The 23,610-nt window shown below is 37.7% G+C and overlaps 1 pseudogene; it reads right to left on the bottom strand.

Moving 5' to 3' along the window:
* Positions 1-5,357: 5,357 nt before the first annotated feature.
* On the bottom strand, positions 5,358-5,775 carry LOC118531738 (trafficking protein particle complex subunit 2-like; annotated as a pseudogene).
* Between the last annotated feature and the right edge of the window lie 17,835 nt (positions 5,776-23,610).

Raw genomic sequence — 23,610 nt, forward strand, 5'->3', positions numbered from 1 at the left:
GCTTTTATTGTGGAAAATTTCGAACACATATAAAAGTATAGTATAGTAAAATGAACCCTATGAGCCCGTCAGCTAACTTCAGCTAACTTCTGCAACAATCGGCTTTCTGCTGTTCTTGTTTCATCAATTTCCCTCCACACACAGTTTTGTTGTTCTTGTTTGCTGGAGTATTTTAAAGCAAATCTCAGGGATCATACCTTACCTCCTTTGTATACTTCAGTGTGTGTTTCTAACACACACTGACTTTTAAAAACATAATCACAATAACATTATTATAGCCAACAAAATTAACAAATTCTTATTATCTCCTAATACTCAATCCATATTTAGCTTTCCCCAGTTGTCTCCAAAATGTCCTCTTTCTTCTCTTTCATTTGTTTTTTTTCAATCAGGATCTAAATAAGGCCTGCACATTGCATTCAGTTGATATGTCTCTTAAGCCTATTTTAGTCTATGACACTTCCCTCTCTCTTTTCTTACACCATATTTTGGGTGAAGAACCTGGATCATTTGTCCTCTGGAATGTCCTGACTCTGGATTTGGCTGATTGTATCCATGCAATGTTGTTTGTCTTATTCCTCTAGCTTCCATGTTTTCTAGAAATTGGTGGTTAGATCTAGAAGTTTGATTAGATGTAGGTTCAACTATTTGGTAAAAGTATTTCATGGGCAGTGAGATGTACTTCCTATTGCATCACATTTGAAGAAACACAATGTGTGGATGTCCCAGAGTTAGTGATGTTAAGATTATTCAGTGGATTTTGGTTTTATCAAATGATATATTACAGAGTTCCCCATGAGCTTGCCACTTAATAGTTTAAGCAGTCATCAATGATTGTTGCCTGACTGGATCAGAAAACAATCAAGTCGTTTGCCTGACCCATAATTTCTCATTTCCAAAGCTAATGGAAGGTTTTGACCTAATTAGCCACTGCAGTTGCTTTCCAATGGAAAAATTATAGTTTTAAAACTAGGTTAATTAAATGATTTTTTAAAATCAAAAAACAAATCTCATAGGCACTTAGTGTGTATAAGCTATAGTTTTAATTGGCATTTTAGTTGTGATATTCTTCATTCAAAAGGTTCATATTTCTCCCCTCATCTCACCATGTACAAAAATTAACTTGAAATAGATCAAAGATGTAAATTTAAGAGGTAAAACTATGAAACTCTTTAAAAACTTAGGGGGTAGTGGTGCCTAGGTGACGCAGTTGGTTAAGTGTCCGACCCTTGGTTTTGGCTCAGGTCATGATCCCACGGTCATGAAATCAGGCCTCACATTGGCTCTGAGCTCAGTGTGGAGTCTGCTTGAGATCTCTCCCTCTGCCCCTCCCGTTCCTGCTCTTTCTCTCTCTCTCAAATAAATAAATCTTTTTAAAAAAACCACAGGGGGTAAATCTTTATAACCTTGAATTAGGCAATGGTTTCTTAGATGTGATACAAAAGCACAAGCAATAAAAGAAGATATAGACAAATTGGACTTAATCAAAATTAAAAACATTTGTGCTACAAAAGATACCATCCAATGAGTGAAAAGACAACTCACAGGATGGGAGAAAATACCTGCAAATTGTGTACCTGATAAGGGACTTGTATCTAGCATATATAAAGAAATTTTAAAATTCAATAATAAAAATAATTAAACCAATTTGAAAATAGAAAAAGGATTTGAATAGACATTTACCCAAAGAAGATATACAAATTGGCCAATAAGCTCATGAAAAGAAATTTAGCTTGATTAGTATCAAAGAAACCATCAGGTAAATGCAAACTACAGTGAGGTTTCACTTCACACTCACTAGGATGGTTGTAATCAAAATGACAGATAATAACAAGGGTTGACAAGAATGTGAAGAAATTAGAACTCTTATCTATTGCTGGTGGGAATGTAAAATGGTGCTGGTGAGAATGTAAAATGGTACTGCTGCTTTACAAAGCAGTATGGAAGTTCCTCAAAAGGATAAACACAGTTAACATATGACCTAGCAGTTCTACTCCTAGATACATACCAGAGAAAGAAAACATATGCACATACAAAAACTTGTACATAAATGTTCATAGCCACATTATTTATAAAGGCCAAAAAGTGGATACAACCCAAATGTCCATCAACCAATGAATGGATTAACAAAATGTAGTGTGTTCATAAGCACATAATGGAATATTATTCAGCTGCAAAGAGGAGTGTAGTACTAGTACTGCTACATGTTATTACATGGATGAACCTTGAAAACATTATGGTAAGCGAAGGAAGCCAACTACAATTCCATCTATAACTTATGATTCCATTTATATGAAATATCTAGAATGGGCGAATTTATAGAAACAGAAGGTACATTATGGTTGTCTATAACTAGGTTGGTGGGTTGTGGGGGAGGAAGAGAGAAATGAGGAATGACTGCTAATGGGTATATGGTTTCTTTTTGGGAGAATGAAATGTTCTCAAATTGCTTATGGTGATGGTTGCACAACTCTATTGTAATATTTACTTATTTTTTCTAGTTTTATTGAGATGGAATTGACATATAGTGTTGTATATATTTTAAATAAGTGAATTGTATGGTATGTGTATTATATCTCAATAAAGCCTTTTTTTTAACTTTCAGGATAAAAGCTAAAGTAGTTCACTTTACAGGTGAAGAGAACTGCAAGTACAAAGACTCCCTGAGGCCAAAAAAAGGAATGAACAAATGAACAAAAGAAAGAGAGAAAGAAATGAAGTTGCTAGACTGATTGACAAATACTTGTAAGTTGGAGAGCAGATGGAGGAATGGCAGTCATTAAACAAACCTTAGAAAGCTTAAAACTTAATGCCTGAGGTTAGGAAGGGGAAAAAGCAAGCTTCTTCTTGAGGCAGAAATCTGAAAAGGAATTGACTAAAAATGGTTTAAACATTAGCTGAACTCCTAAATATCCTCGTTCAGCCCTTGCAGCCAGATGACACCCCGCCCTGCCTCCCATGCCATCCCTTCTGTCATGGAATGGAGTGGCTTTTCTCTAGAGTGAGTTAAAGCCAAAGGACTTTGTTCTCAGGGACAGACACAGTTGGGGACTACAGGGAGATTAATGGGAAATCTACATCCAAAACAGTGAGACACCCAGCCTCCTTCCTACTGAACTGCTAATAAACTGGTAATCAGTTTTCCTATAGACACTGACAGCTGGGGATCCTTCTAACAAAAATAGTCAAAACTCTCCTAGGTCATACTACAGTAAAACCCGCTATCAACAGGACTCAGTGCCCAACACACATCTTCCAGTCAGTTTTTCAGTCTTTCTCTCCTAAATATCATTGGACAACCTAAGATCGTCAAACACTTCAAGAGAATCTCTAACACCTAAGACAAAAACCAAAACAGTGACAATGTAGGAAGCAGAAGAGAACTTTTAAAAATCATTATAATTAATATCTTTGTGTCCTCAGAGGGATAAGAAAATTTTAATGTGATAGGAGAAAAAATTCAACAGAAAGGTTGGAACATAAAGCTTAAGACACTTTCCATAAAGTAGAGTGAAAAGACAATAAAATGGAAAAAAAATAGGAAAAAAATTAAATTAGAGGATCAGGCCAGGACATTTTTTTTTTTTTAAGATTTTATTTATTTGAGAGAGAGCAAGATCGTGGGGGGGGGGGCAGAGGGGGAGGAAGAAGCAGACTCCCCACTGAGCATGGAGCCCAATGTGGGGCTCGATCCCAGGACCCTGAGATCATGACCTGAGCCAAAGTCAGACACTTAACCAACTGAGCCACCCAGGTGCCCTAGGCCAGGACATTTAATATCAGAATAATAGAATTTACAGAAAGAAAGAACAGAAAATAGGAGGAAAAAAAGAATTTGAGAAATAATACAAGATTATTTCCAAGAACTGAGAAACAATTTTCTAGACAATGCTCCATTTCTCAGAAAGTTATTGAAGGATGTACTCCTGGAAAATGAGGCAGTTATTCGAGAAATACGAAATCATGAGAAGTAGAAAACAAGGGATTCACCAAGACAGAAGTGAGATAAGAATTCCATGACTGATGGTAGAACAAAAATCCCAAGGAATCTGCTGTGCATCACTCTAGAGTCTGAATCAGGACAGAGTACTTCAGGAGGGAAATCAATCTCTCCCTCACTTCCCACATACACATACACACTAGATTATCTGATATATTTTAAGACTTTGAGGGGCACCTGGGTGGCTCAGTTGGTTAAGCATCTGCCTTCGGCTCAGGTCATGATCCCAGGGTGCTGGGATTGAGCTCTGTGTTGGGCTTCCTGCTCAGCAGGGAGTCTGCTTCTCCCTCCCCCTCTCCCTCTGCCCCTCCGCACCCTGCTTGTGCTCTCTCTCTCAAATAAATAAATAAAAATAAAAATAAAAGACTTTGGGAGCTGTATATATGTACTTCTAGTGGAAAGTTTGGTGATAAACTAGTGATTACTTCTTAAACAGAGGAAAAATAAGACAATGATTAAATCCAGGGAAAAATTTTAAATTGTAATACAAAAGAAATGTTATTATGTATACTACATGGCTCAGTATGAGTGTAAATACCAAATAATGGTCTAATCAAATATTATATTTGGATGCTAGGAGGATGAGGGAAGGGAAGTGTATGTGTACTGGGGAGGAGTTGTAATGGAGTTAAATGATCTTTCATAGTAGATGGTTAAGGGATGGTGTTTAAACTGAAAAATATCAGGCACCTGGTGGCTCAGTTGGTTAAGCGTCTACCTTCAGCTCAGGTCATGATCCCAGGGTCCTGGGATCGAATCCCACGTTGGGCTCCCTGCTCCACAGGGAGTCTGCTTCTCCCTCTGCCCCTACCCCCACTCATTCTCTCAATCTCCCTTGCTCTTGTGCACTCTCTCTCTCAAATAAATAAATAAAATCTTTAAAGAAATAAACTAAAAAAGATCAAGAAATAGCTGAAGAAGTATGTTCAGAAATAAGGAGTTAAGTATCAGAAGAAACAACTAAGAGTTTAAGGTAGTCGCCTTGGGGAAGCAGAAATTGAGAGTAGAGAAGATAAGGCCGGCACTGGATGTTCAACATTATCAGCTTTGTAAAACCATTTGACTTATTTTGAGATTTATGTACTTATTTGAGAGAGAGAGCATGCACGTGAGTCAGGGGAGGGGCAGAAAAAGAGGGAGAGAGAATCTCAAGCAGACTCTTCTCTGAGTGTGGAGCCCTGAGATCATGACCTGAGCCAAAATCAAAAGTCGGCCACTTAACCAACTGAGCCACCCAGGCGCCCCTGGACTTTTCCCCTAAACTTTTCCAGGCTATTTAATCAAGTTACTTACAGTGTGCACATTCCTGAGAATACCCCATCGTAGCGACATTGTTTATTTCCAAATTTTTCTGCATTCAACTTAAAAGGTGTTTCTTCCCAAGAAACTGAACTTTTTCGTCATATGGGCTTGATCAAATAGGAGAACTGGGTTCATAAAATGGATGCATTGCAAACTTTATAAATCATAGACATCAGTAAAGAAGTTCTTTATTCCATCTTATTGCCTTATGTCATGAAGCATAATAAATCTCACATGACCTGCAGTAACAAATGCTGAATCAAACCACTCCTTGAATTTGTCCAAAGTTTTCAGATCTATGTTGTATGACAGCCACATGTTCTCATCTACGAGGTTGAGAGCAGTGTGAGCTATGAATGGTTCAGATGACAATGATCATCATTGGATTCTGTTTTTCCAGCTGGCAAAAACTCCATTTCAAAAACTGGAGTATCATGATGGCCAACAATTCTAAAGCAGAAGCTTTCAGACATTGTCTTCAATAGATAGCTCCTGCAAGGAACAGCCGGTCAGTTTCCACCGCAGACCCCTGCTGGGCAGCCTCTGTTGGAACTCCCTGAAAACCATTTGACTTTTTAACATGTGTGTGTGTGTGTCTGTGTGTAGTGTAGGTTGAATACCCAGTACTAAATAAACAATGGCTAATTTTGTGTGTGTGTGTGTGTGTGTGTGTGTGTGTGTGTAGTGTAGGTTGAATACCCAGTACTAAATAAACAATGGCTAATTTTTTGCTTTTTGGCTTTCTTTTTATCAAGGCTTCATTACCCTATGCAACATAAATTGCAAGATCATATGGTATCTTGCTTAAATTAATTCTAACCCTTGGTTTGGGAGCTTCCTTAGGCTTCTACATACAGTATGGACAACACTCTAGCATAATCTCATTAGCAGCACTTTTACAAATTTTACAACCTGATTATATATGTTGCTACCTCAACTCAGCTACTTACTATTGATTCTTACAGGCTTCTATTTCCAAGTTTAATTTTCTGTCCTTGAGGTTTGCTGACTGACAGGTACACAAGGACTCTTTTATTGCATAAATTTTATTACAAGTTGTAAAAAAGATCTACACTATAATAAAAGGTATATTGCATAAATACCATATATAAAACTAAACATATATCCAATATAATACGTGTAATAAAACTTGTGTCTATGGGGTATATTATAAAATGATATTTAATCTTAGTGAAGATTATTAGAGGTTTTTTAGTGGAAGATAGTGTGGATACCCTGCATTATTCAATGCAAATTCTATTAATCCAGATAGTTTAAAAAAGAATACAGATTCTTCTAAAATACACACACAATGGTATATATTTTCCATGCCCTTACTTAGGTATGTAAATATATGTAAAAAGGATAAGCTGATATCCTCTTGGGAGAGTACAAAATTTGAAAGGGATCAAAAAGGACTTACCTTAACTAAAATATTCCAGTTTTTTTTTTTTTAAACAGGGGGGATGTTTTCATGGATTTCCCATGTAATTAAAAATTAACATTTAAAAAAATAAATCTAATTTAAAATAAAATTTTATTAAGGTACAATACACATGCAAAAAAATGCACAAAGGACACTTTTACACTCAAGACATTTTCACTAAGTGAACACAGCTATGTAAACACACCGAGGTCAAGAAATACAATATTACAAGCACCCCAGAAGATGCCCCCACACCTCCTCTCAATCACTGTCCCCCCCTCCATCCCAGAGGAAAACATTACCCAGCTTCTAACAACAAAGATGAATTTTTGACTTTATGTAAATGTAATCATTATGATATATATTCTTTTGTCTCATTTGTTTGCTCAACATCCTGTTGTAAGATTCATTCATTCTTGTTTCCTGAGCCTGTCATTGCACTCAGAATTTGACTATTAACAGATGACTTTTTAAATAAGGGTTCAGTGCCCCTAAACAGTTTTTTTTTAAATAACTAAGTAGGTTTGAATTTCACTTTTCACATGATTTAGGGGGAAAAATTATGCCGGAAAATAGTATCCAACCATCAACATGTAAGCTCCTGACCTCCAAGTGATCTATCATCACCAAAAGACAAGTAAATTATCAGAACAGCAGAAGTTTTAATTTAAGAATCATTTGAATTATCTAGATAAAATGCGTAAAATTTGATTAAATTCAGAATTTATGTTTAACCTAAATAAGATATTCAGTTACTTTGACATCGTGATTAAAATCTGATGGAATAGCTTGCTACTGAAAAGAAACACGAAGCTTGTGGGGGCAGTGATATATTTAAATCTCTAATGAAAGATTAAAAAGGGATATGTTCCATGGCCAAAACCCCAAGAGCAGCGTGAGGAACAGCATGGAGCTTTTGTCACAAGCTCTTTCAGGACTTGAAGCTTAATAAGTCTAAAATAAAAATATGTGAGTTTATAGACATGAAAATAGAACCTAGTAAAACTAAGCCTGGGCCCTGCCTCTGCCATTGGCCTGGAGGCTTAGGATCTGTTTCTTCTACTTCTTGGGATTATTTCTTGTCTGTGTTATGGTGTTCATGAGTCTAGCTGAGATCTTCGCCTACAACTCCCAGATGAAGCCGTAAACCCTCTTCAAACTCTGACTCATCTGCCGACCTGTATTACAGATAAGGCGTAGACAGCAAGAGGACTGAGCAGGGAGTTAACTCTCTTTCTACCACTGCTAAAGCTGCATAGCAATAGAATCCAGTGGTTTCCAACCTTTCCAGGAGGAAGATCCCACTGAATGCACTTTGCTGCTTAGCTTTGGTTGTTGCTCTGAACTGTTGCCAGGCAGAGCCCATACTCTCTGTGCTCAACATGCACAGGTGATTGTCAGACATGTGTCCCAGTTAACTGTTGGTGGCACACCCTGAAATCATCAGTATCCCTATTTTGAAATAACAGTATCACTGTTCTCTTACAAAATATTAAAAATAGCCCTCAGATACCTGTGACTACTTTCAGATTTGTTACCACCCCCCGCCCCCCCCCCCCCCCCCGCTTATTGTAAAGATGAGTGGCCTGAGGTGCAGAGTTAAATGATGGAATAATGAATGTAGTTATATCATGGGATATAGACGCTAGTGGGAAGCATACTGACCCATGAATTCGAAGGCCTGGGTTCTAGTCTTCACTTTAAGAATGCTTAGCTTTGTGATCCTGGCCAGACTTTCTAAACTTTTCTCACTTTATACATTTCTGTTTGTTTTTTACCCCAAATAAATACATTACTCTTTCAATTTATAAAAAATAGTATCATTTTACAACACAGAGTTATAACATTGACATTCATGTTCCATTATATTTTTTCAGTGATGTTCTAATTAGGGTGAGCATTGTATGTTCCTCGTATACTTGTTCCTCATATACTTGTTCTTTCCTTATTCTCCTTCCCTTGTTGCCTTTTTCTCCTCAGTTAGCAGAATAAGATTCTCCATGTTCACCCCAATGACCTGTATTAACATTTCTAGACATGTGATCGCTTCTTCATATTTGTTCAGGTAAATGTACATAATTGACACATTACACTTGAATCAAATTCCCTATAAATTATAAATGCAATGTACTGGTGCCTGAAATAATGTTGTCTTCAGTGACAGACTGGTCATCTCCGGTGGCAAAGAAAACCTAAATATGCTAAAGTAGACTAACTCCTATTGGAGACCTATCACATAATTTTGGTAACACGGCACCTTCACTTAACACCTAATGCAGAGAACTTGAGTTTCCTTTTGAATATCTGGATGAGATTTTATCTTGGAATGTGAAGTTGCTGGAGAAACTGACCTGTTCAAACCTGTTTGGGCATTCTTAAGGATAAATGATTGCTCTTTACTCTGGTTAAGATTATAGACTTTCCATTGTTGATTTGGTCTGACAATCACAAAAATGTAGAAAAGCCTTTGTTAAGGATTATAGACAGTTTTGTAAATTTTGAGGACCTCAAGGAAGAGAGTTTACTAGGGATTTGCTAGTATCAACTTTGTACAACTTAGAGATGCAATCTATTACTCATTTAGGAAGCATGGAATGAGATCATTAAGCATGTTATAGCATAACACTATTCCTAAAAATGAACACTAGTCCACTTATGGGAGGTTAAGAGGAGTTGAAGGTCTAAATAAATTAAGCTCTAAAGAAAATAATAAAGTCTCCATCTTAGTAGGAACAGTGGCTATTTATTGAGCAACTCGTTTCTGCCACACACTATACTAAGCCCTTTTAATGTATTATTTAACTTAACTAAATTTTCACAACAATCCCATGAGGTGAGTACTAGTACCACTATTTTACAGGTAAGAGAAGTGAGACTAACAGAGGTTAAAATCAGCTTCTAAAGTCACAGCTGGTAGGGACATCAGAATTCAAAGCCAAGTCTATCTGATTTTAAGTCTGAGTTCTTTCCAGGATAAAATACTGCTGCTGTTTTTCATTCTGTGCTTTTTTTGTTTTGTTTTAGTTAATAATTAATCATATAAATACTACATGAATTAATTCTTCTTTTAGCATCTGGTGCATTATACATACACTTGAAGTCCCTCTTTATGCTCATCATTAATCCCAGTTCCCTCTCATCTTCCTCAGAAATAACGTTGCTTTAAGTTTTGGAAGATCCTAAGAGATCATTCTTAGAATATCCACTAGATACACAGGAAAAGATACTCAACATCATTAGCCATAATGGGAACGCAGATTAAAATCACAATTAGATACCACTACACACCTATCAGACTATTAAGTGACTAAAATAAAAAATAGTGATAACATCAAATGCTGGTAAAAATACAGAAACTGGATCTTTCAGACATTGCAGACCAGAATATAAAGTGAAACATTCAGTCTAGAAAATATATCTGTCAATTCCTTATGAAAGTAAACATCACTTACCCACAACCCAGCAATTGTATGCTTAAACTTTTACCCTAGAGAAATGAAAACAAACTTTCACAAAGGAAACTATACGGGAATGTTCATAGCAGTCTTACTTGCAATAGCCAAAAACTGGAAACAACCCAAATGTCCTTTAATGAGCAAATGGTTAAGCAATGTATGTTTCATCCTTACCATGGAATTCTACATAGCAATAAAAAGAAACAAACTATCTGAGAGTCCAAGATGTTGGAGGAGTAGGAGACCTTAGTTTCGTCTAGTCCCATGAATTCAGCTACATAGCTATCAGATCATTCTGAACACCTGCGAACTCAACAGGAGATCTAAGAAAAGAATTGCTGCAACTCTACAAATAGAAAAACGACCACTTTTTGCAAGGTAGGAGGTGTGGAGAAGGGAATCCGAGGCGATATATGGGAAGATAAACCGCAGGGGGAGGGAATCTCCATAAGCCGGCTCTCCGACAGCGATACAGCAGCGGAGTACAACACTGGAACTTTTAGAAGTCTGCTCTGGTGAAGGACATCCCTGCCTGAAAGGTGCTCAGGTGGCCAAGGTGGGCGGAATCCTAGTTGGGACAGTGTTGTCTCAGGATCTCACAGAAAGAACAGGGGTGCCTGAGTGCAGCAGAGTCTCCGGGCATCAGACCAGGGAAGCCAGCTGCAATCAGGAAGCCCAGGAGAGGGCTCTCAGCTCGGTGTTGCCGTGAACCACAGCACAGATGGGCAACTGCTCTCTGAGCAGGGGTCCAGAAAGCCGCAGAACTGCCTGCTGACCCCTTTCCCTCCCCCCCGGGGGAGGAGTTTGCAGGGTTTGGAGACTCCAAATGGGGTCGCATCTCTGAGATAGAAATGCTTGGTCACAGGCTGGCTGAGCATGGAGTGCGGCCAGAGACCAGGGAGACAGGAGTGATTGACTGGTTTTCCCTGAGGGCGCACTGAGGAGTGGGGGTGTGAGCGTTTAGCTCCAGGGCCTGATATTGGGAGGCTGCCATTTTCATTCTCATTCTCTAAAGCTGTGCAGAAAGCCTTCAGGGAACAAAAGCCACACAGAGCAACCCAGCACAGCTTACTTAGCCTGGCCCCCTGGCAAGAACCGTGCAGTTCCGCCTGGGGCAAAGACACCTCAGAATCAGTGCAACAGGCCTCTCCACCAGAAGATCCGCAAGAACATCCGGCTAAGACCAAGTTTACTGATCACACAGAACTACAAAACTCCAGTGTTAGGGGAAAATAGTATATAGAAGTCATGTTTTTTCCCCCATGATTCTTTAGTTATTCAATTTTAATTTTTTTCTCTTTCCTTTTTCAACCAATTTCTTGTTTTATCAACTTTTTTTAATCCTTTTTAATTGTCATATTTACACTTACATTCTATCCTTTCATTGTATTTTATTTTATTTTATTTTATATATATATATATATAAGGTTTTTTTTTCTCTACAATTTTGGGATCAGTATCTTCTAACAAACAGACCAAAATGCACACAGAATCTAGTGTATTGCTGTGTTCTCTTCACCCACCTGATATTCTCTCTCTCTTTTTTCTTCCTTTTTTTTTAAATGTTTTTTTTTATTATTTATTTCACAGAGAGAGAGAGAGAGAGAGAGGCAGAGGGAGAAGCAGGCTCCCCGCTGAGCAGGGAGCCCGATGCGGGACTCGATCCCAGGACCCTGGGATCATGACCTGAGCTGAAGGCAGACGTTTAACCATCTGAGCCACCCAGGTGCCCTTCTTCCTTTTTTTAATCAAAGTCTTTTTTAATTTTCATCTTCACAGTTACATTCTATCCTTTCAATGCATTTAATTTTATTTTTGTATATGTATGTTTTTCTCTTTACAATTTTGGGATCTGGTTTTCTGACAAACAGACCAAAATACACACAGGATCCAGTGTATTGCTCTGTTCTGTTTTAATTTTTTTTGGTTTTGGGACTCTTCTGATTTGTTTAGTGTATATTTCTCGGGGTTGTTGTTGCCATTTTAGTATTTTGTTCTCTTTTTCATCTATTCTTCTCTGGACAGAATGACAAGATGGAAAAACTCACCTCAAAAAAAGAGAACAAGAGGCAGCACTGACTGCCAGGGACCTGATCAGTATGGACATAAGTAAGATGTCAGAATTAGAGTTCAGAATGACGATTATAAAGATACTAGCTGGGCTTGAAAAAAACATAGAAGACACTAGAGAATCCCTTTCTGGAGAAATAAAAGAACTAAAATCTAATCAAGTCAAAATCAAAAAGGCTATTAATGATATGCAATAAAAAATGGAGGCTCTAACTGCTAGGATAAGTGAGGCAGAAGAGAGAATTAGTGATATAGAAGACAAAATGATGGAGAATAAAGAAGCTGAGAAAAAGAGAGATAAACAACTACTGGATCACAAGGGGAGAATTCGAGAGATAAGTGATACCATAAAGTGAATAATTGGTCTCCCAGAAGAAGAGGAAAGAGAGAGGGGCAGAAGGTATATTGGAGCAAATTATAGCAGAGAATTTCTCTAATCTGGGGAAGGAAACAGGAATTCAAGTCCAGGAGGCACAGAGAACCTTCCTCACTATCAATAAAAATAGGTCAACACCTCAACATATAATAGTAAAACTTGTAAATTTCAGAGACAAAGAGAAAATCCTGAAAACAGCTCAGGACAAGAAGTCCATGACGTACAAGGGTAGAAACATTAGACTAGCATCAGATCTATCCACGGAGACCTGGCAGGCCTGAAAGGACTGGACTGGCATGATATATTCAGGGTGCCAAATGAGAAAAATATGCAGCCAAGAATACTTTACCCAGCTAGGATATCATTAAAGATAGGAGGAGAGATAAAAAGCTTCAGAAAAGAAACAGAAACTAAAAGAATTTATGATCACTAAACTAGCCTTGTAAGAAATATTAAAGGGGATCCTTTAAGCAGAGAGAGCCCAAAAGTAACATAGACCAGAAAGGAACAGAGATAATATACAGAAACAGTGACTTTATAGGTAATACAATGGCCCTAAATTCATATCTTTCAATAGTTACTCTGAATGTAAATGGACTGAATGCCACAATCAAAAGACACAGGGTATCAGATTGGACAACAAAAACAAGACCCATTGATATGCTCTTGCAAGAGACTCATTTTAGACCCAAAGACACCTCCAGATTGAAAGTGAGGGGGTGGAAAACCATTTACCATGCTAATAGACATCAAAAGATAGCTGGGGTAGCAATCCTTATATCAGACAAATTAGATTTTAACTAAAGACTGTAATGAAAGATGAGAAAGGACACTATACCGTAATTAAAGGGTCTATCCAACAAAAAGATCTAACAATTATAAATATTTATGCCCCTAACATGAGAGCAGCCAATTATATAAACCAATTAATAACAAAATTAAAGAAACACATTGATAATAATACAATAATAGTAGGGGACTTTAACACCCCAGTCACTGCAATGGACAGATCATCTAAGCAGAAGATCAACAAGGAAACAAGGCCTTTGAATGACACACTGGATCAGATAGACTTCACAGATACATTCAGAGCACTGCATCCTAAAGCAACAGAGTACACATTCTTCTCGAGTGCACATGGAACATTCTCCAGGATAGATCACATACTGGGTCACAAATAGATCACATACTAGATCCCATGCCAAAAGATTGGGATCAATCCCTGCATATTTTTAGACCACAGTGCTTTGAAACTTGAACCCAATCACAAGAGGAAATTTGGAAAGAGCTCAAATACATGGAGGCTAAAGAGCATCCTACGAAAGAATGAATGGATCAACCAGGTAATTAAAAAAGAATTTTAAAAATTCATGGAAACAAATGAAAATGAAAACACAACTGTTCAAAACCACCCCAAAGGCAGTCTTAAGAGGGAAGTACATAGCAATACAAGCCTTTCTCAAGAAACAAGAAAGGTCTCAAATATACAACCTAGCCTTACACCTCAAGGAGCTGGAGAAAGAACAGCAAATAAAGCCTAAACCCAGCAGGAGAAGAGAATTAATAAAGATCAAACAGAAATCAATGAAACAGAAACTGAAAGAACAGTAGAATAGATCAATGAAACTAGGAGCTGGTTCTTTGAAAGAATTAGTAAGATTGATAAACTCCAGTCCAGACTTATCAAAAAGAGAAAGGACCCAAATAAATAAAACCATGAATGAAAAAGGAGCGATCACAATCAACACCAAAGAAATACAAACAATTACCAGAACATATTATGAGCAACTATATGCCAACAAATTAGACAATCTGGAAGAAATGGGTGCATTCCTAGAGACGTATAAGCTACCAAAACTGAAACAGGAAGGGGGCGCCTGGGTGGCTCAGTCGTTAAGCGTCTGCCTTCGGCTCAGGTCATGATTCCAGGGTCCTGAGATCGAGTTCCACATCGGGCTCCCTGCTCGGCGGGAAGCCTGCTTGCCCCTCTCCCACTCCCCCTACTTGTGTCCCCTCTCTTGCTGTGTCTTTCTGTGAAATAAAAAAATAAAAATAATAAAAAATTAAAAAAAATAAACTGAAACAGGAAGAAATAGAAAACCTGAACAGACCCATAACCACCAAGGAAATTGAAGCAGTAATCAAAAATCTCCCAACAAACAAGAGCCCAGGGCTGAATGGCTTCCCAGGGGAATTCTACCAAACATTTAAAGAAGAATTAATACCTATTTTTCTGAAGCTGTTTCAAAAAATAGAAATAGAAGGAAAACTTCCAAGCTAGTTCTATGAGGCCAGCATCACCTTGATCTCAAGACCAGACAAAGACCCCACCAAAAAGGAGAATTACAGACCAATATCCCTGATGAACATGGTTGCACAAATTCTCACCAAGATACTAGCCAATAGGATCCAACAGTACGTTAAAAGGATTATTCACCACGAGCAAGTGGGATCTATTTCCAGGCTGCAAGGGTGGTTCAACAACTGCAAATCAATCAATGCGATACACTACATTAATAAAAGAAAGGACAAGAACCATATGATCCTCTCAATAGATGCAGAAAAACATTTGACAAAGTACAGTATCCTTTCTTGATAAAAACTCTCTGCCTTGTAGGAATAGAGGGAACATACCTCAATATCATAAAAGCTGTATACAAAAAGCCCACAGTGAATATCATTCTCAATGGGGAAAAAAATGAGAGCCTTTCCCCTAAGGTCAGGAACACAGCAGGGATGCCCCCTCTCACCACTCTTATTCAACATAGTACTAGAAGTCCTAGCTTAAGCAATCAGACAACAAATGGAAATAAAAGGCATCCAAATTGGCAAAGAAGTCAAATTCTCACTCTTTGCAGATGATATGATATTCTATGTGGAAAACCCAAAAGACTCCACCCCAGAATTGCTAGAAGTCATACAGGAATTCAGCAAAGTGGCAGGATATAAAATCAATGCACAGAAATCAGTTGCATTTCTATATACTAACAATGAGACAGAAGGAAGAGAAATTAAGAAGTTGATCCCATTTACAATTGCACCAAAAATCATTAGATACCTAGGAATAAACCTAAAGAGGCAAAGAATCTGTACTCAAAAAACTATAGAACACTCATGAAAAAAACTGAGGAAGACACAAAGAAATAGAAAAACATTCCATGCTCATGGATTGGAAGAAAAGTTTTGTTAAAATGTCTATGCTGCCTAGAGCAATCTACACATTTAATGCAATTCCTATCCAAATACCATCAACAATTTTCACAGAGCTGGAACAAACAATCCTAAAATTTGTATGGAACCAGAAAAGACCCCGAAGAGCCAGGGGAATGTTGAAAAAGAAAACGAAAGCTGGTGGCATCACAATCCTGGACTTCAAGCTCTATTACAAAGCTGTAATCATCAAGATAGTATGGTACTGGCACAAAAACAGACACATAGATCAATGGAACAGAATAGAGAGCCCAGAAATGGGCCCTCAACTCTATGGTCAACTAATATTCGACAAAGCAAGAAAGAATATCCAATGGAAAAAAGACAGTCTTTTCAACAAATGGTGTTGGGAAAATTGGACAGACACATGCAGAAGAATGAAACTGGACCATTTCCTTACACCACACACAAAAATAGACTCAAAATGGATGAAAGACCTAAATGTGAGACAGGAATCCATCAGAATTCTTGAGGATAACACAAGCAGCAACCTCTGTGAACTCAGCCACAGCAACTTCTTGCTAGACATGTCTCCAAAGGCAAGGGAAACAAAGGCAAAAATGAACTATTGGGACTTCATCAAGATAAAAAGCTTCTGCACAGCAAAGGAAACAGTCAACAAAACCAAAAGACAACTGACAGAATGGGAGAAGATATTTGCAAATGTCTTATCAGATAAAGGGTTAGTATCCAAAATCTATAAAGAACTTATCAAACTCAACACCCAAAGAACAAATAATTCAATCAAGAAATGGGCAGAAGACTTGAACAGACATTTTTCCAAAGAAGACATCCAAATGGCCAACAGACACATGAAAAAATGCTCCATGTCACTCGGCATCAGGGAAATACAAATCAACACCACAATGAGATACCACCTCACAGGGGTCAGAATGACAAAAATTCAACTCAGGAAATGACAGATCTTGGCGAGGATGTGGAGAAAGGGGAATCCTCTTACACTGTTGATGGGAATGTAAGCTGGTGCAGCCACTCTGGAAAACAGTATGGAGGTTCCTCAAAAAGTTGAAAATAGAGCTAGCTACCCTATGACCCAGCAATTGCACTACTAGGGATTTACCCCAAAGATACAAATATAGTAATCCAAAGGGGTACCTGCACCCCAGTGTTTATAGCAGCAATGTCCAGAATAGCCAAACTATGGAAAGAACCCAGATATCCACTGACAGATGAATGGATAAAGAAGAAGTGGTATATATATACAATGGAATATTACTCAGCCATCAAAAAATGAACTATTGCCATTTGCAACAATGTGGATGGAACTAGAGGGTATTATGCTAAGTGAATTAAGTCAATCAGAGAAAGACAATTATGATGATCCCACTCATATGTGGAATTTAAGAAACAAAACAGGATTATAAGGGAAGAGAGGAAAAAATAAAGAGGAAATCAGAGAGGGAGACAAACCATAAGACTCTTAATCATAGGAAACAACTGAGGGTTACCGGTGGGGGGTTGGGGTAACTGGGTGATGGACATTAAGGAAGGCACATGATGTAATGAGCACTGGGTATTATATAAGACTGATGAATCACTGACCTCTACCTCTGAAACTAATGATACATTATATATTAATTAATTGAATTTAAAAAAAGAAAAGAACTATCAATACACAAAACAAGAACTTGAATTGATCTCAAGGGAATTAGGCTACATGGAAAAAAAATCTTAAAAGGGCTACATACTCTTTAATGCCATTTATATAACATTCTAGAAATGACAAAATTGTAGAGATGGAGAACAGATGAGTGGTTGCCAGGTGTTTGGGATGGGGTCTGGGGAGCATATTGGGTATGATTTTAAAGGGGTAGCATGAGAGATCTTTGGGTGATGGAGCAGGTCTCTATCTGGATTGTGGTGGTGGTTACATGAATCTGCTTATGTGATAAAATTGCACAGAAGTGTACACACACACACACACACACGTGTGCACATGCGAGTGCATATGTGGTGATATCTGAATAAAGTTGTGGATTGTATCAATGTCACTTTCCTGTTTTGATGCAATGTGTTATCATTGGCAGAAACTGGAGCACAGGTACATAGGACCTTTCTATATTATTTTTTTTACAACTCCCTGTTGATCTATAATTATTTAATATTTTAAAAGTCAAGTTCAAGACATATTCATTGCATACACATGTTCCTGTATAAAATTTCTAGTATTAACTTTTGCTTGTATGTGGTGTTTTCCATAAATACTATCATCCTGAAGTGTCATTCTGCAAACTAGATTTCTCACTCAACATTCTGGGTTTTTTTTTTAAAGATTTGATTGATTGATTGATTGATTGATTGATTGATTTAGAGTACATGCATGAGAGAGAGAGTGGGGGGGACAGAGGGAGAAGGAGAACGAATCTCAAGCAGACTCCGTGCTAGAGCAAGATGCACGGCTCCATCTCAGGACCCTGAGCTCATGACCTGAGCCAAAATCAAGAGTCGGATGCTTAATCGACTGATCCACCCAGGCGCCCCTCAACATTCTGTTTTGGGGTCCATCCAAAATTAATACATAGAGACCTAGGTCTTGTAACTACTGGATAGGATTCTAATATATAAATATGTCATGTTTTATTTATCCCTCCCCAATTTATGAACATTTAGATTTTTTTTCAATTTTTGCCTATTACAAAGCTTGGTGTAATGAATATTCTTGTATGTAACCTGTTGTGCACATGGACAAGAATTTTTCTAGTGTGTTATTTCCTGTGCTTAGAGGTAATCAAAATACTGTCAATATTTATTGAGGACTGGCTATAATATTGTTTTGATTGATGAGGGAATGGGGACGTTAACTCACTCACCAAAAGTCACTCAGTAAGTGGCAGAGCCAGAATTCAAACCCATCCTGTCCAATTCCCAAGCCATATTCCTAACCACTGCAGTCGGTTGCTGCCCACCAGCAGTGTTCAGTGAAAACCTTCTGGGTGTCTTCCCTGCATATGGATCCAGGTGTCCTCAATCTGTACTTTGCAGTTTAATCTTTCAACCTAAAATGGTGTCTTTTTATTTATTCTGGTTAATTAAATCATCTTGATTTGAGACCATAATATTTCAGCATGTTGAGATAAATATTTACTTCAAACACCAGGGTTTTTAGAGAATTTCCTGTAAAGTATTCCTGCCAAAAATGTTGAACTTGAATCTAATCAGGTTTCTAGTGTTAACTTCCATTTAGAGGAAATAAAAAGAATAGAGGAATAGTTTAGTGATACCATGGGGAAGCAACTCATATATCGAAAATGTAGAATATTCTATAGGGCAATTAACATAGTTTTTGTGACAAATCAATGCCATGAAAAAATATATATGTATATATTTGTGGGGATGGGGTGGAGAGAGTTCTCTAAATTAAAAGGAACTTAGGAAACTTGATAAACACTCATAAAAAGGAGATCTTATTTGTACTTGAATTTAAATAAACCATTTTTTAAAAAGACAGTTTTGAGATAAGTAGAGAAATGGGGTTTTCTGTTACTAGATGAGGTAGAAGGATGCCAAGGGATTATTGTTAATTTTGTTACATGCTCTAAAGGCATTGTGGTTATGTAAGAAGATGCCCAATTTATTTTTATTTATTTATTTTTTTATTTTTTATTTTTTTTTATTTTTTATTTTTTATTTTTTTTTAGATTTTATTTATTTATTTGACAGAGAGAGACACAGCGAGAGAGGGAACACAAGCAGGGGGAGTGGGAGAGAGAGAAGCAGGCTTCCCGCGGAGCAGGGAGCCCGATGCGGGGCTCGATCCCAGGACCCTGGGATCATGACCTGAGCCGAAGGCAGACGCTTAACGACTGAGCCACCCAGGCGCCCCTATTTTTTTTTTTTTTAAAGATTTTATTTATTTACTTGACATAGAGAGATACAGCGAGAGGGAGAGCACAAGCAGGGGGAGTGGGAGAGGGAGAAGCAGACTCCCCCTGAGCAGGGAGCCTGATGCGGGGCTCTATCCCAGGACCCTGGGATCATGACCAGAGCCAAAGGCAGATGCTTAACGACTGAGCCACCCAGGCGCCCCAAAGATGCCCACTTTAAAGAAGAGATTTTTACCAAAGTATCTTCAGGTAAAATGATATGATGTTTGGAATTTGCTGTAAAATACTCTGCAGGAAAAAAAAAGAAGGGTAGATACAGCAAATAGGCAAAATCTTAACAACATTGAATCTGGAAGATAAATATATAGGAGTTCATTGTACTCTTCTATCTACTTTTTACTATTTTACAAATAAATTTTAAAGTATTTTTAATTACAAAGTAATAGAAAACATGGCAGGGTGAAGATAAAGTTTAGAAAAGGAAGAGAAAAAAATAGAGTTCATAATCTGCTACCCACAGACAATCACCGTTAAAACTTAGGTGCATTTTCTTCTAGTACTTTTCTATGCATCTTTTGATTAGATTTCATAATGAACATAAAAATCTTGATATAGGGGCGCCTAGGTGGTTCAGTTGGTTAAGCATCCAACTCTTGATCCCAGCTCAGATCTTGATCTCAGGGTCATGAGTTCAAGCCCTGCATTGGCCTCCACACTGGGCATGGAGCCTACTTAAAAAAAGAATTTTTTTTTAATTTATGATTTTAACAATTTTTAAATATAGAATTCAGTGACATTGAGTATATTCATACCGTTGTGCAACCATCACCACCATCCACTTCTGGACTTTTCCATTATACCAAACAGAAACTCTGTCCCCATTAAACACTAACTCCCTATTCCTGCCTCCCCAGACCCTGGCAGTCACTACTCCACTTTCGGTCTCTATGAATTTGACTCCTCTAAGTGCCTCATATATCATGGAATTATGCAGTTTGTCCTTTTTTTCTTTAAGATTTTATTTATTACACACAGAGAAAGAAAGAGAGAGCATGAGAAGAGGGAGGGTCAGAGGGAGACGCAGACTCCCTGCTGAGCAGGGAGCCCAATGTGGGACTTGAACCCAGGACCCTGGGATCATGACCTGAGCCGAAGGCAGACGCTTAACCGACTGAGCCACCCAGGCACCCAAAAAAGAATCTTGATATAATTTTGCATCCCACTTTTCTCCTTTACATATATAAGCATTTTAAATATTGTCATGAATTCTCTTAAGCATCATATTTAATGATGGCATAATAGTTCATTGAATAGTTATACCCAGGCTGCATTTGATACATCTCCTCTGTGCTTCCATATCATTCTATTAAGATTTCTAATAAAATATTTCTTCTGTATCATATTTTTTGTGTGGGGGAAGGTGCAATCTCTTCCTATATACTAAACCAAACACAGTGCTTGATACATAGTAAATACTTAATAAAAGTTTATATAAATTAAATGAAAAAATTGATACTTTTTTGGATTGTTTAATTAGCGATGTATAATGGTCCATGTTACTTCATTCTGCCAATCAAAAATGTCATGAAAGTCCATGTTGGATTCAATATTTGAATGACATTTTACTGCATATCTCTGGCCTTCCAGTCTATTAACCCAATCAAAAAATAAAATTACTTTTGTTAATAAACCTTCCCTTGTTCTTATTGCTCACCACAATAAGATGAACTGATGAAGCATTCCCATAGTAATCTACAAGAATTATATTGTGTAGCAACACCAAAATTGTTTGTCTGGCAGCAAACTAGTTTTCCATGAATCTTTCATAAGAATGCTGCAAAATTTTAACTAATGTAAAAAATTAATATTTTCCATGACTGAGTATATACATGACCATGGTGATGTCTGCCATGGCCTGGAGCAAAGTAGGTGATGTGACAAGAGCACAAAGCAGCATACAATTTGCTTTGAGGTAATTGCCTTATAATGTGACAAAAAGCAGGCACCAAAGAAAGCTTGTTTGTATCCTAGAACATGAATAAACTAGCTTTGGAAGAATAAGATTGTCAAAGAAAAATCAAAAAACAATTCAATGAATCAATTATTAGCATGCTATTTTTTTGTGTGTGTAAGAGAGATAACTGACAGATTGATTCTATCTAATGAAAACAAGAATGAGATTTATATAACAAGGAAAATGGGAAAGAGGTTGGGGAAAAAAAAAAACAACACTGGGTACAATGAATTTGTTTTCCTTTTATTAGGTAAGTGCTGCATAAAGGTGGTTAGCAACAATTTGGGGTGTTTATGGATTCCCTAGAAAGGTTAGCTGTGGAATATGCATCATGAGCTATCTTTGTGTGATGTTTGCCTCTGTCCTTTGTTAGCATCTTTTGTTCATCTTAAGTAGGCCAGGTATGCACATCAGAATCTCTCCAGTGCTTCCAAGTCAGAAAAATAAACAGTTTTATTCAAATTAAATCATAGACCATCCAAATTAAAATGGTTCGACTTATGATTTTTCAACTTTACCATGGTGCAAAAGTGATACACATTCAGCAGAAACTGTGCTTTGATTTTTGAGTTTTGATCTTTTCCCAGGCTAGCAATGCATGGTATGTTACTCTTTGGTGATGCTGGGCAGCAACAGTGAGCTGCAGCTCCTAGTCAGCCATGCAATCACAAGAGTAAACAACCAATATATCTACAGCCACTCTATACCCATATAACCATTCTGCTTTTCACTTTCAGTACAGTATTCAAAAAATTACATGAGATATTCAATACTTTATTATAAAATAGGCTTTGGGTTAGATGATTTTTGCCCTGCTGTAGGCTAATGTGAGTGTTATCAGCATGTTTAAGATAGGCTAGGCTAAACTACGATGTTCAGTTGGTTAGGTGTATTCAATTTATTTTCACTTATGGTGGGTTTATTGGGATATCCAGGAAGATCTGCAGTTGACTTGTAACTGAAAAGTGTAGGGGTAGACTTCAGACATAGTGTGATCAGGAACTCAAATAATGACATTGGGACTCCTTCTCTATCTTTTGATCATATATCTATTGTGTTGACTTTATCTCAGGCAGGCTTTTACCATGAGGTGGTAGGATGATGTTAGCAGTTCTCCATCCTATATCATTCTGGGTTCAAAGTTAGTTGAAAAGAAGTCTTTCCCCATGGCTCCTTATGATTAGGCAAATTTGGTCAAATGACCTCCCCTGAACCAATCATAGTAATTGGGGGAATGGAATTCCAATAGTTGGCTGGTCCTGGTCACATGTTCAACCCTGAATGGAGGGAGGGTTTTTACTTGCTACACATGAACTAAGAACAGGAAGAATCCCTAAGAAGAAACCAGATTGTGGTTACCAAAAGAAGGGGAAATGGTTGTGTGCTGAACAACCAAAATGCCATAGAAGGCCAGCATAGTGCAACATTTATTTGTATCAGTTAGGATTTTTTCAGATACAAGCAACAACAACAACAAATCTAATTGCCTTTAACAAAATAAGAAAGAGATTTATTGACTCCTGTTCAAAAATGTACCCAAGATTTGTTTTAATCAGGTAAGACATTCAGACATAGAAATGATTGTCATGTAGGAAGAAGTTTATACTCACAGACACCTAGAAACAGGAGGCATAACATGCCACACAGGGCCAGGTGGGGAAGGACTAGGGTTGGTCAGGAGGCAGAGAGGTATGAAAAGGGAGAACATGGCCCAGAGCCTTTATTGAGGTTTTTGTGAGAAGAAATGGGTAAAGCAGGGTAGGTACTTGCTTAAGATTGGATAGTTTGATTAATTTCAGTTTAAGTTTAAGATTGGATAGTTCGATTAATTTAAGTAGGCTCTGGGCTATCAGGATGATCTCTAGTTGTCTGGTACCCGGCCTTGGGGGTGAATTAACTAGTCCCAGGAGGG

The sequence above is a fragment of the Halichoerus grypus genome, chromosome 10 (assembly GCF_964656455.1).
Source record: "Halichoerus grypus chromosome 10, mHalGry1.hap1.1, whole genome shotgun sequence".
Classification (NCBI taxonomy): domain Eukaryota; kingdom Metazoa; phylum Chordata; class Mammalia; order Carnivora; family Phocidae; genus Halichoerus; species Halichoerus grypus.